Genomic DNA, 12700 nt, shown 5'->3' with positions numbered 1-12700 from the left:
AACCATTTTTGCAACACACTGGCATGCTCACCGCCCTCGTTTTTGTATTTATATATTTATTTAACATGTATTTATCCCAGGTAAAGACAGTTAAGAACACTTTTCTCATTTGCAATGTTGACCCGGCAAAGGGTCTGAGATGTTGAAGTGTGACGATAATCGTTCGTTGACTCTCCTTGCCAACAAAAAGTACCGCGGTTAAAAAATGCCCGCCGCTATTAGGTGGATCTTTTCCAAGTCTTGTTGGAAAATTTCAGGAGATAAAATGACGACGGCGTGAATCTCTCGTTTGTGACGTGTGGAAAAGACAAATAAGCGCATTTTTATCTCGTTTCCTTTAAAAGTATTTGTTGCACACATTTGGCGACAACCGGTACGGCATTGACGTTTACATGTGACGTCCTACAAAGACAAGGAAGGACACTCTTCCCATTCCGGGAAGGACCATTGTCTCTCCACCAATCAACACACTACATTATGACTAGCTCCGCCCCCCTAGGTACTCCGCCCCCATGTGTTTCGAACGTCAATGACAGGGTGCCAAAAAGTGGTATGGCTTGGTTAGTATAACCATAACTACTGCAATCATTTCAAATCAGTGTTCTTTTCAATAAAAAAATAAGCAGGTATCTTATGCTTATTTTGCTTTTCAGTCAGCATTGAAAACTAAAAACTCTTCAAGACAAGACTGCAATAAAATTTAAGAGTGACACAATAAATCCCATGTCCCTCATAAAAATGTAATGATTGGCAGTTACCTAATTACCCCCTTCTACTTTCCACGCTTGCCTAATAGTAACCTTTTTATGTTGCGGTGTAACATAAATTCCCCCTCATTATTTTCACAAGATATTTTAAGTCACGTCGATCATCAACACATCATTTATCTTGCTGATGTATTGTTATTTTTGTGTGCACAGAGCAAGAGATGTCTGTCTAAGCTGACTTGACGTGGAATGTTCCCCCGAGGCCAACGTTGGCGCTCGTCAAGAAGGCTGAATACAGTATCGTGTAACTTGCTAGGTTATCAACCTAAACGTGTTCCAGTAACTTTTCTATCTTGAAGCCAACGAAAGCAGTGTTAAAATCGTGTTTACTGTGAGCGTTCTTGAAATGAATTATTATTTTTTTTAAAATTTTTATGATCAAGGGTACGTCCACCTTGAAGTTTAGGATTAAAGGGATTTTTTTTTTTTTTTTTAACGTAATTCCAAGAACAAGTTCTGATCTTTTGAAATTGATTGCCTATGTTACGAGTGTGGCTACTTTAAAATTGTGGAGAATACGTTGGCAGTGCTTCCATGCTAAACAACTTGCCTTTTCTCACCTGAACAGGAGCTGTCTTTTTGAGTTTTTGTCAAAGACTAATCGTTTATGATGGCTTAAACTTTCTGCTGTCATTGGTCGGTCTTCTCAATGGCTCGTTGTTTGTTGTTCTTATGTGGACGAGATGAGCTTTGTCTTAGTCGACGATTAAAAGTTGATTGCATTTGTTAAATGTGTCACTTGTCTCGGTTTGATATTGTACAATTAAACACAGTAAGGAGAGGATTTAATAAAAATAAAAAAAAAACTTTCTTATGCAGTAATAGCTTGTTTATTCACAAAGTAAAAGTTAATCATTTTAACTGTAGATGAAGATGGATGGAGTACTTCAATTTGCTAAATCTGTTTATCGCAGTTGGGGCGGCATAGCTCGGTTGGTAGAGCGGCCGTGCCATCAATGTGAGGGTTCCAGGTTCGATTCCCACTTCCGCCATCTTAGTTACTGCCGTTGTGTCCTTGGGCAAGACACTTTGCCCACCTGCTGCCAGTGCCGCCCTGGTTTAAATGTAACTTAGATATTGGTCGGTAGGTCTTTATTGTCATTGCAACAAGTACCACAACATTTTTGTTTACAGCACAAACCCCCGGTCAAGATTAGACAAACAAACAGTGTACAGGGTTACAGAACAGGAACGCTAATGGGTCGCCACAAGGCGCCCTGTAAAGGATAGGAAAAGGTTAAACGCTGGGGAAGAAGATGAGTAAAAAAAATACACAATCTAGACTGGGTTCCTAAGGGGGGCCTAGTCTGCAGTGGGAAAAAACCTCCGTGCAATGCACACATAAACACGTTACATTTAATCACGACAAACTCGCAACAGAGGGGCGGGGCGTTGGGGCCCTGGAATCCAACCATCACCCCGAATGGAAAAAGCGGTGATGAAGGCGTGGGGTGGGGTTGGGGAGGTGTGCACGTGTATGCTCAATTGTCTTGGGTGTGATGACGTAATGTTTTTTAGACTGAGGCGGATCTGCAAAAGTTCGACTCCAGGTGCCGTTGATGAGGGAGGGAGGTCAAAAGCGTCTATCATTGAGGGGTCCTCGGGGGTGTTTTCAGAACTGCCTGGGACTCAAATCGTAGATTAGGGTGTTTGTTTTCCGCAAGCAGACAAAAGCATTGACTTGTCTGTTCTTTTCGTCCATGCAGGGTGCTCTCAAATTCAATTAAATTCTCCTTTTCAGCAAGCTTCTCCATAATGTGATCCAACTTGCAATTCAGTTCAGAAATCGCCACAGACTGCGACTGGGTTTCTCTATGTAAAGCGCTTTGAGTCACGAGAGAAAATTGCTATATAAATATAATTTACTTCACTTAATCGGGCCACAATAAACACATTTGGATTGGCAGACAGAGGTGGTGGTTCATCTATATAAGAAGGAGAACTGCAGGGTGTGTTCTAACCATCGTAAGATCATGACATGAGGCTATTCCGGAAAGTCGAACCTGGGATTCTAGAGAAAGCGGTGTGGTTTTCGTCCTGTTTGGCAGCTGCAGGATTAGGTATCAGCTCTTTGGCAGATGATGCGGTCCTGCTGGTTTTAGCTGGCTGGGATCTTCTGCATTAATTGGAGCGGTTCGCAGCAGAAAGTGAAGCCACTGGGATGAGAATCAGAACCTCTGAGTCCAAGTTCGTTGTTCTCTCCCTGAAAAAGGGTGTAGTGCCATCTTTGGGTTTGGGGAGGAGATCTTGCCCCAAAAAGAGAGGTTCAAGGACTTCAGATTAGGGTTAGATTAGAACCGGTACCAATATGTTTTTCTTCACTTTTCAAAAAAACAAAGGGAACCACACAAAATTGCATTATTGGCTTTATTTTAACAATTTTGTCCTTAAATAAAATAGTGAAAATACTAGACAACTTGTCTTTTAGTAGTAAGTAAGCAAACAACGGCTCTTAATTAGTCTGCTGACATATGCAGTGTCATTTATCATTCTGTTATTTTGTCAAAATTATAAGGGACAAGCTGTAAAAATTGATTATTAAACCACTTATTCATTTACTGTTCATATCTGCTTATATTCCGTTTCAACATGTTCTATCAACACTTCTGTTCAAATCTAATACACTTATTCTTCTGTTTGGATACCAAGTCGTTACAGAATCAGACATTGGTCATATTCAAAGTCCTCATGTGTCCAGGTACGTATTTCCTGAGTTTAAAAACATCCATCCATCCATCTTCTTCCGCTTATCCGAGGTCGGGTCGCGGGGGCAACAGCCTAAGCAGGGAAACCCAGACTTCCCTCTCCCCAGCCACTTCGTCTAGCTCTTCCCGGGGGGATCCCGAGGCGTTCCCAGGCCAGCCGGGAGACATAGTCTTCCCAACGTGTCCTGGGTCTTCCCCGTGGCCTCCTACCGGTTGGACGTGCCCTAAACACCTCCCTATGGAGGCGTTCGGGTGGCATCCTGACCAGATGCCCGAACCACCTCATCTGGCTCCTCTCGATGTGGAGGAGCAGCGGCTTTACTTTGAGTTCCTCCCGGATGGCAGAGCTTCTCACCCTATCTCTAAGGGAGAGACCCGCCACACGGCGGAGGAAACTCATTTCGGCCGCTTGTACCCGTGATCTTATCCTTTCGGTCATGACCCAAAGCTCATGACCATAGGTGAGGATGGGAACGTAGATTGACCGGTAAATTGAGAGCTTTGCCTTCCGGCTCAGCTCCTTCTTCAGCACAACGGATCGGTACAACGTCCGCATTACTGAAGACGCCGCACCGAGCCGCCTGTCGATCTCACGATCCACTCTTCCCCCACTCGTGAACAAGACTCCTAGGTACTTGAACTCCTCCACTTGGGGCAGGGTCTCCTCCCCAACCCGGAGATGGCACTCCACCCTTTTCCGGGCGAGAACCATGGACTCGGACTTGGAGGTGCTGATTCTCATTCCGGTCGCTTCACACTCGGCCGGGCACAGCCCGAAGAGGCAACGTGGGTCACCCCTCCAATGGGCTAACCACCCATAGCAGGGGCCATAGAGGTCGGGTGCAATGTGAGCTGAGCGTCAGCCGAAGGCAGGGCACTTGGCGGTCCGATCCTCGACTACAGAAGCTAGTTTAAAAACATAATATGACAACAAAAAAAAAGGAAAGCAGATTTTGTGATGATAAAAAATATGTAATGAGGTTGATTGGCAACACTAAATTGGCCCTAGTGTGTGAATGTTGTCTGTCTATCTGTGTTGGCCCTGCGATGAGGTGGCGACTTGTCCAGGGTGTACCCCGCCTTCCGCCCGATTGTAGCTGAGATAGGCACCAGCGCCCCCCGCGACCCCAAAAGGGAATAAGCGGTAGAAAATGGATGGATGGATGTCGTATTATCGACTAGACACACTCTTTTACTTGATATCATTACAGAGGGTGTTAGGTGTAGATCCACCAATGGCATTTGTTTACATTCTGGTGAGCTACGGTGTGTAGTGAAGCATGTTTAGCTATTCCTCGTCCTGCAGGGATGTTACTTGTAAGAAACGCATTTTATTTGGTGCCTTGGAGGCGAGGATTAGTGATTTGGAAGCAGCTAAAACACTGGCGACTGCGGGTATACGTTAGCTGCTAGCTAGCTAGCCATGTCTTAAAGCACCTCTTCCTGAGGGCGTTTCAGTGCTATAACTTCACCTCTATCTTTAGTATTTAGGTCAAAATGCGTCAGTTCTCCTTTTTCTGTCTACACACCGTGTTTGCTTGTATGTACTCCGTAAAAAGAAAAGAAAATGGGGAACCGGTGCTTTTCAGGGGATAATATCGTTTTTTAATTCATTAGTAATGCGATACAATACTGCTACCGGTATACCGTACAACCCTACTTCAGACAAGAGTGAGAGAAGAAGATCAACAGGCTGATTTTTGCTATCGATTCACTGTGGTAAAGAAGGAGCTGAGCCGGAAGGCAAAGCTCTCAATTTATCGGGCAGTCTACATAACTATCCTCACCTATGGTCATGAGCTTTGGGTTGTGACCGAAAGGACAAGATCACGGCTACAAACGCCTGAAATTAGTTTCCTCTGTAGGGTGGCAATGTTCTCCCTTGGAGATAGGGTGAGAAGCTCTGAAGCTCGGGTAATTCTGACATATGGTCAAAATGCCCACCGTACGCCTCCCTAGTGGGGTGTTTAGAGCTCGTCCGACCTACGGGAAGACCCAGGACACGTTTAGGAAACTGTCTCCCAGCTGGCCTGGAATACCTCAGGATCCCAAAGTGGCTGGGGAGAGGGAATTCTGGGCTTCTGTGCTCAAGAAGATACGTGGATAAACGGACTTCTGCGAAGTAGCATTATTATTGATAAATCAATTATGTTCAGAGCTTTAAAAATCTGAACTTCTTAATATGTTTTTTTTTAACCTAATTAGAGCCTTCTAAACTCGAAATTGCGACGCTTGGGTGGCATCGTGGTGATGTTGGCGTTCTCTCGTGGGTGCAGCGGAGATTGAACACAGCCTGAAGGTAGGAATGATAATTTATTGGTAAACTAAAAAACTAACTAAGAACAAAGGCACTAAACAAAAAAAACAAAGCGCTAGCATGTAGGCTAGGGACATAAACAGGGCAGGAATAGCGTGGAAGCTAACAAGTATCAAAAGTTGGTTACCACAATGCGGGAAGAGCGACGTCATCTGTTGCACAGAAGCAAAAAGTCAGAGAGCGAATGGCAAACAAAGGCAGTCTTAAATGAGGCGATAATCACAAATCAGGTGTGCGTGACAAACAGAAGGCAGGTGACACTAAATGGGTAACCATGACAACGGAACAGAACAGGAAGTGCCACCAGGAACCAAGGACGTCAAACAGGATGTGATATACAAACAGAACATGACATGATCCAAGTCGTGAATCATGACAGAAATAACACCTACAGAATCACCTTTACACTTGTGTTACCCCGGTAGCTATGGGGTCTTGGGGCACTAGGAGGTTAACCCCTTTACTACTGTCACCCCAGGTGGCCCTTGGCAAAGGCCTAGTACCTGACTGCCCCCTAGCCAGGGATCAATCAATCACTGTTTATTTATATAGCCCTGAATCGCAAGTGTCTCAAAGGGCAGCACAAGCCACAACAACATCCTCTGTTCAGAGCCCACAAAAGGGCAAGGAAAAATTCACAACCCGGTGGGACGCCAGTGGGGGGAACCTTGGAGAGGACGGCAGATGTGGGTGACCCCCGCCCCTTCACGGGAGACCGGATGCAATGGACGTCGAGTAGGTCTAACATAATATTGTGAAAGTCCAGTCCATAGTGGATCTAACATAACAGTGAGAGTCCAGTCCATGGTGTGGCCAGCAGGAGACCATCCCGAGCAGAGACGGGTCAGCAGCGCAGAGATGTCCCCAACCGATGCACAGGCGAGCGGCCCACCCCCAGGTCCCGACTCTGGACCGCCAGCACTTCTTCCATGGCCGTTGGACCTGTGCCCCCCGCCTCCACAAGGGAGAGGAATGGAATCGCCAAGTGCCATCCAGCTGCCAAGGTGCAGATTAAATATCCTCCGGGGAAAATGAGAAGCAGGTGTGCACGTCTCACAACTCCGCCCACAAAGGGAAAACAGGAACTCTAAGAGGAAAGAGAACTGAAGTGAGGGTTGGAAAAAAGAAACGGCAGATCAACTAGTCTAAAAAGGGGGTCTATTCAAAGGCTAGAGTATACAAATGAGTTTTAAGATGGGACTTAAATGCTTCAACGATACGGATACAGTAAAGACTTCAACGGCGGAGCAGGCGGGAGGATTGTCAGACTCGCTTTGAGTAACCGCCGATGACCAGTAACCCGAAGGGCCCTCCAAGCATTACCCGAATAGTACAACACGGCCACCACTCAGTGGAAATACTTTGACACTGTCACGGCTTGGTATGTCATAATTTAAGAGGAACCCAAGGATGCAGACGGATAAGAGGCGAGTAGAACAGTTTCTTTACTCGTGATAATGTACTCACAACAAAGGGTGCTCCACATAGGAGAGAACTAAAGGCGACGAAGCAAAAAGGAGAGACTAAACTTAGGCTGGCGTTGCAAGACATGCAACCGCTGACTAGGAACCAAGCTGGATGGCACCGGGAGTGACCAGGATAACAAGCAGGATAGGACATGGAAGTTGTCAGTCATGGAGCCAAGGAATGGAATCGCCAAGTGCCATCCAGCTGCCAAGGTGCAGATTAAATATCCTCCGGGGAGAATGGGAAGCAGGTGTGCCTGTCTCACAACTCCGCCCACAAAGGGAAAACCGGAACTCTAAGAGGAAAGAGAACTGAAGTGAGGTCAAAAGGTCAAGCGCACCAACAGAGGAAAACTGAATACAAACCACAAGGTGGCAGCAGGTGGTGACAGTCACATCCTTGGTAATTCCATCCATCCATCCATCATCTTCCGCTTATCCGAGGTCGGGTCGCGGGGGCAACAGCCTAAGCAGGGAAACCCAGACTTCCCTCTCCCCAGCCACTTCGTCTAGCTCTTCCCGGGGGATCCCGAGGCGTTCCCAGGCCAGCCGGGAGACATAGTCTTCCCAACGTGTCCTGGGTCTTCCCCGTGGCCTCCTACCGGTTGGACGTGCCCTAAACACCTCCCTAGGGAGGCGTTCGGGTGGCATCCTGACCAGATGCCCGAACCACCTCATTTGGCTCCTCTCGATGTGAAGGAGCAGCGGCTTTACTTTGAGTTCCTCCCGGATGGCAGAGCTTCTCACCCTATCTCTAAGGGAGAGACCTGGAAACTAATTTCGGCCGCTTGTACCCGTGATCTTATCCTTTCGGTCATGACCCAAAGCTCATGACCATAGGTGAGGATGGGAACGTAGATCGACCGGTAAATTGAGAGCTTTGCCTTCCGGCTCAGCTCCTTCTTCACCACAACGGATCGATACAACGTCCGCATTACTGAAGACGCCGCACCGATCCGCCTGTCGATCTCACGATCCACTCTTCCCTCACTCGTGAACAAGACTCCTAGGTACTTGAACTCCTCCACTGGGGGGTAATTCATCTAAATTAAAACTGGGCTCCCATCCCATTTGCGAAACCACCGTCTTAGGTTTTTCCTGCAAAAACTTGGTCAACGTGATACTCGCAGCAACAATAGTTCGCTTCAAGTCGATTAAGTCCATCAAGAAGTTGTTATGCCAAAAGTTGGTCAATTTAAGATTGTTGCGGTAAAAAGTAGCCCCAAGATTAACGGCATGTTGTGATTACTTGGGTTCAACCTTAACCCGGAAACGGAAACTTTTTGCTGTGCTTTAAATTGTGATTATAATTTGAGTTAAAGCATTACTCCCCACATCTGGTAGTAATTGCCCTCAGGCAGAGATCGACACAATCCTGCCCTCCAACCTGCACAACTGAGAATGTGAGTGCGTAGAACGTCATCCGCCGAATTAGAAAAACAAACCGATTAAAAACACGTCCTTCCGTGAACCACGCCGAACCATAAACCACATCCATCATCTTCCGCTTATCCGAGGTCGGGTCGCGGGGGCAACAGCCTAAGCAGGGAAACCCAGACTTCCCTCTCCCCAGCCACTTCGTCTAGCTCTTCCCGGGGGATCCCGAGGCGTTCCCAGGCCAGCCGGGAGACATAGTCTTCCCAACGTGTCCTGGGTCTTCCCCGTGGCCTCCTACCGGTTGGACGTGCCCTAAACACCTCCCTAGGGAGGCATTCGGGTGGCATCCTGACCAGATGCCCGAACCACCTCATTTGGCTCCTCTCGATGTGGAGGAGCAGTGGCTTTACTTTGAGTTCCTCCCGGATGGCAGAGCTTCTCACCCTATCTCTAAGGGACTCATTTCGGCCGCTTGTACCCGTGATCTTATCCTTTCGGTCATGACCCAAAGCTCATGACCATAGGTGAGGATGGGAACGTAGATCGACCGGTAAATTGAGAGCTTTGCCTTCCGGCTCAGCTCCTTCTTCACCACAACGGATCGGTACAACGTCCGCATTACTGAAGACACCGCACCGATCCGCCTGTCGATCTCACGATCCACTCTTCCCTCACTCGTGAACAAGACTCCTAGGTACTTGAACTCCTCCACTTGGGGGGTAATTCATCTAAATTAAAACTGGGCTCCCATCCCATTTGCGAAACCACCGTCTTAGGTTTTTCCTGCAAAAACTTGGTCAACCTGACACTGGCAGCAACAATAGTTCGCTTCGAGTCGATTAAGTCCATCAAGAAGTTGTTATGCCAAAAGTTGGTCAATTTGAGATTGTTGCGGTAAAAAGTAGCCCAAGATTAACGGCATGTTGTGATTACTTGGGTTCAACCTTAACCCGGAAACGGAAACTTTTTGATGTGCTTTAAATTGTGATAATAATTTGAGTTAAAGCATTACTCCCCACATCTGGTAGTAATTGCCCTCAGGCAGAGATCGACACAATCCTGCCCTCCAACCTGCACAACTGAGAATGTGAGTGCGTAGAACGTCATCCGCCGAATTAGAAAAACAAAACGATTAAAAACACGTCCTTCCGTGAACCACGCCGAACCATAAACCACATCCACGAGGCGGGTACTTATCCATGAAATTATAGAGAAGCTGCTGAATGGTATGCACGGCGTGTTTCAGTTCCTTCATCTCTCCTGACTCAACAAACTCGACAAGCGAGCATCGGCCTTTTAAGCAGACATAAATACATATCCAAAGACGTCCGTGTGCCACATAAACAACAATTTCTTAGTTGCTATTGTCATATGATGGAGAAGCAGCTCGAAGGAGACCTCGTATTAGTCCAGTCCCCAAAGTACAAACCCCAGAACCAGTGAAGTCGGCACGTTGTGTAAATCGTAAATAAAACCAGAATATAAAGATTTGCAAAACCTTTTCAACCCATATCAATCAATCAATCAATCAATGTTTACTTATATAGCCCTAAATCACTAGTGTCTCAAAGGGCTGCACAAACCACTACGACATCCTCGGTAGGCCCACATAAGGGCAAGGAAAACTCACACCCAGTGGGACATCGGTGACAATAATGACCCAGTGGGACGTCGGTGAAGCATTTAAGTCTCATCTTAAAACTCATCTGTATACTCTAGCCTTTAAATAGACCTCCTTTTTAGACCAGTTGATCTGCCGCTTCTTTTCTTTCTCCTATGTCCCCCCCTCCCTTGTGGAGGGGGTCCGGTCCGATGACCATGGATGAAGTACTGACTGTCCAGAGTCGAGACCCAGGATGGACCGCTCGCCTGTATCGGTTGGGGACATCTCTACGCTGCTGATCCGCTTGAGATGGTTTCCTGTGGACGGGACTCTCACTGCTGTCTTGGAGCCACTATGGATTGAACTTTCACAGTATCATGTTAGACCCGCTCGACATCCATTGCTTTCGGTCCCCTAGAGGGGGGGGGGGTTGCCCACATCTGAGGTCCTCTCCAAGGTTTCTCATAGTCAGCATTGTCACTGGCGTCCCACTGAATGTGAATTCTCCCTGCCCACTGGGTGTGAGTTTTCCTTGCCCTTTTGTGGGTTCTTCCGAGGATGTTGTAGTCGTAATGATTTGTGCAGTCCTTTGAGACATTTGTGATTTGGGGCTATATAAATAAACATTGATTGATTGGCATTGATTGAATGATGACTATGAGAACATGATACTGTGATACTGATGATACTGATGACTATGAGAACATATGAGAACATGATACTGTGAAAGATCAATCCATAATGGATCCAACACAGTCGCGAGAGTCCAGTCCAAAGCGGATCCAACACAGCAGCGAGAGTCCCGTTCACAGCGGAGCCAGTAGGAAACCATCCCAAGCGGAGGCTGATCAGCAGCGCAGAGATGTCCCCAGCCGATACACAGGCGAGCAGTACATGGCCACCGGATCGGACCGGACTCCCTCCACAAAGGAGAGTGGGACATAGAAGAAAAAGAAGAGAAACGGCAGATCAACTGGTCTAAAAAGGGAGTCCATAGACCGCAAAGACAAGATACTTGACGTTCGAACCGTAAAACTGGAAACATGTCTTTGCAAATATTAGCTCGTTTGGAATTTGATGCCTGCGACCGGTTTCAAAAAAAGCTGGCACAAGTGGCAAAAAAGTTGAGGAATGCTCATCAAACACTTATTTGGAGGTGAACAGGCTAATTGGGAACAGGTGGGTGCCATGATTGGGTATAAAAGCAGCTTCCATGGAATGGATGGAAATAAATAAACAAACAAAAAAAAGCTTATTGGTGTGTCTGGTGGGACTGGCGAGAATTATGTATGAGGAAATGCGGTCGGTTATAAATTATTTAATGTCTCTGTGTGGCCCGTAGCAAACGTGTCACGGACCGGTGCCGGTCTACCATGAATTGATAAAAGTGGACCCCGACTTATACAAGTTGAAAAACTTATTGGGGTGTTACCATTTAGTGGTCAATTGTAGGGAATATGTACTGTACTGTGCAATCTACTAATAAAAGTATCAATCAATCAATCAATCAATCAGAATCAGAATCAAAATCAGACATACCGTATTTCCTCGAGTCGCCGCCGGGGCGCTAATTAATTTAAAACGTCTTCTCACTCCTGCGCTTACCAAAGACATGCGGTAAAAGTAAGCATGCGCTAATTATTTTAAAACCTCTTCTCACTCCGGCACTTACCAAAGGTATGCAGTAAAAATTTGAGTGTGATGTAAGCCTGGACCTTAAATCCTACTGAATAACTCTTAATCTTATTCCCGTCATGCGATTTCAAATTACCGGTTTTGAAATCAGCCTCCTCCGTTTTGAAAATGACAGGGGAAGTGTCACTCGTGACGTCACAAGTTTGACCAGGCGGTAATACTAAGCATGCGCTTATTATTTTGGAAAGCGAGTTTGACCCTGGCAGTAATTCTAGGCAGGCGCATACTATATACCCTGCGGCAATTCAAGGAAATACGGTACTTTATTAATCCCAGAGGGGAAATTAAAATTCTTAATCCCATTCAAGATCAGACAAACATTACAGGGAGACAGAACAGGATCGTTGACGGGTCTGCCGACTTCCGGCGCCCCTTACAAAAAAGATGACATACAGGTAAACAAGTGGGGGGGAATGGTAGAAAAAAATATATATATTAAAATAAAATAAAAAAATCGGTCTAAGCCTGGGCCGCTGGAGAGGGGGGTCCAGACTGAGGCCAAGGGAAAAAAAAACATCTCATAGCGATAGGACACATCCCTATTACATGTGTGTATTGATTGATTAATACTTTTATTAGTAAGAAATCTGCGTTCAAAAGACTCCGGCTTATTAGTGATTCCTAGAGCCCAAAAAAAGTCTGCGGGCAATAGAGCGTTTTCCGTTCGGGCTCCAGTACTCTGGAATGCCCTCCCGGTAACAGTTCGAGATGCTACCTCAGTAGAAGCATTTAAGTCTCACCTTAAAACTCATCTGTATACTCTAGCCTTT

Source organism: Nerophis ophidion, linkage group LG14 (assembly GCF_033978795.1).
Source record: "Nerophis ophidion isolate RoL-2023_Sa linkage group LG14, RoL_Noph_v1.0, whole genome shotgun sequence".
NCBI lineage: Eukaryota > Metazoa > Chordata > Actinopteri > Syngnathiformes > Syngnathidae > Nerophis > Nerophis ophidion.
This window is presented reverse-complemented; position numbering follows the sequence as displayed.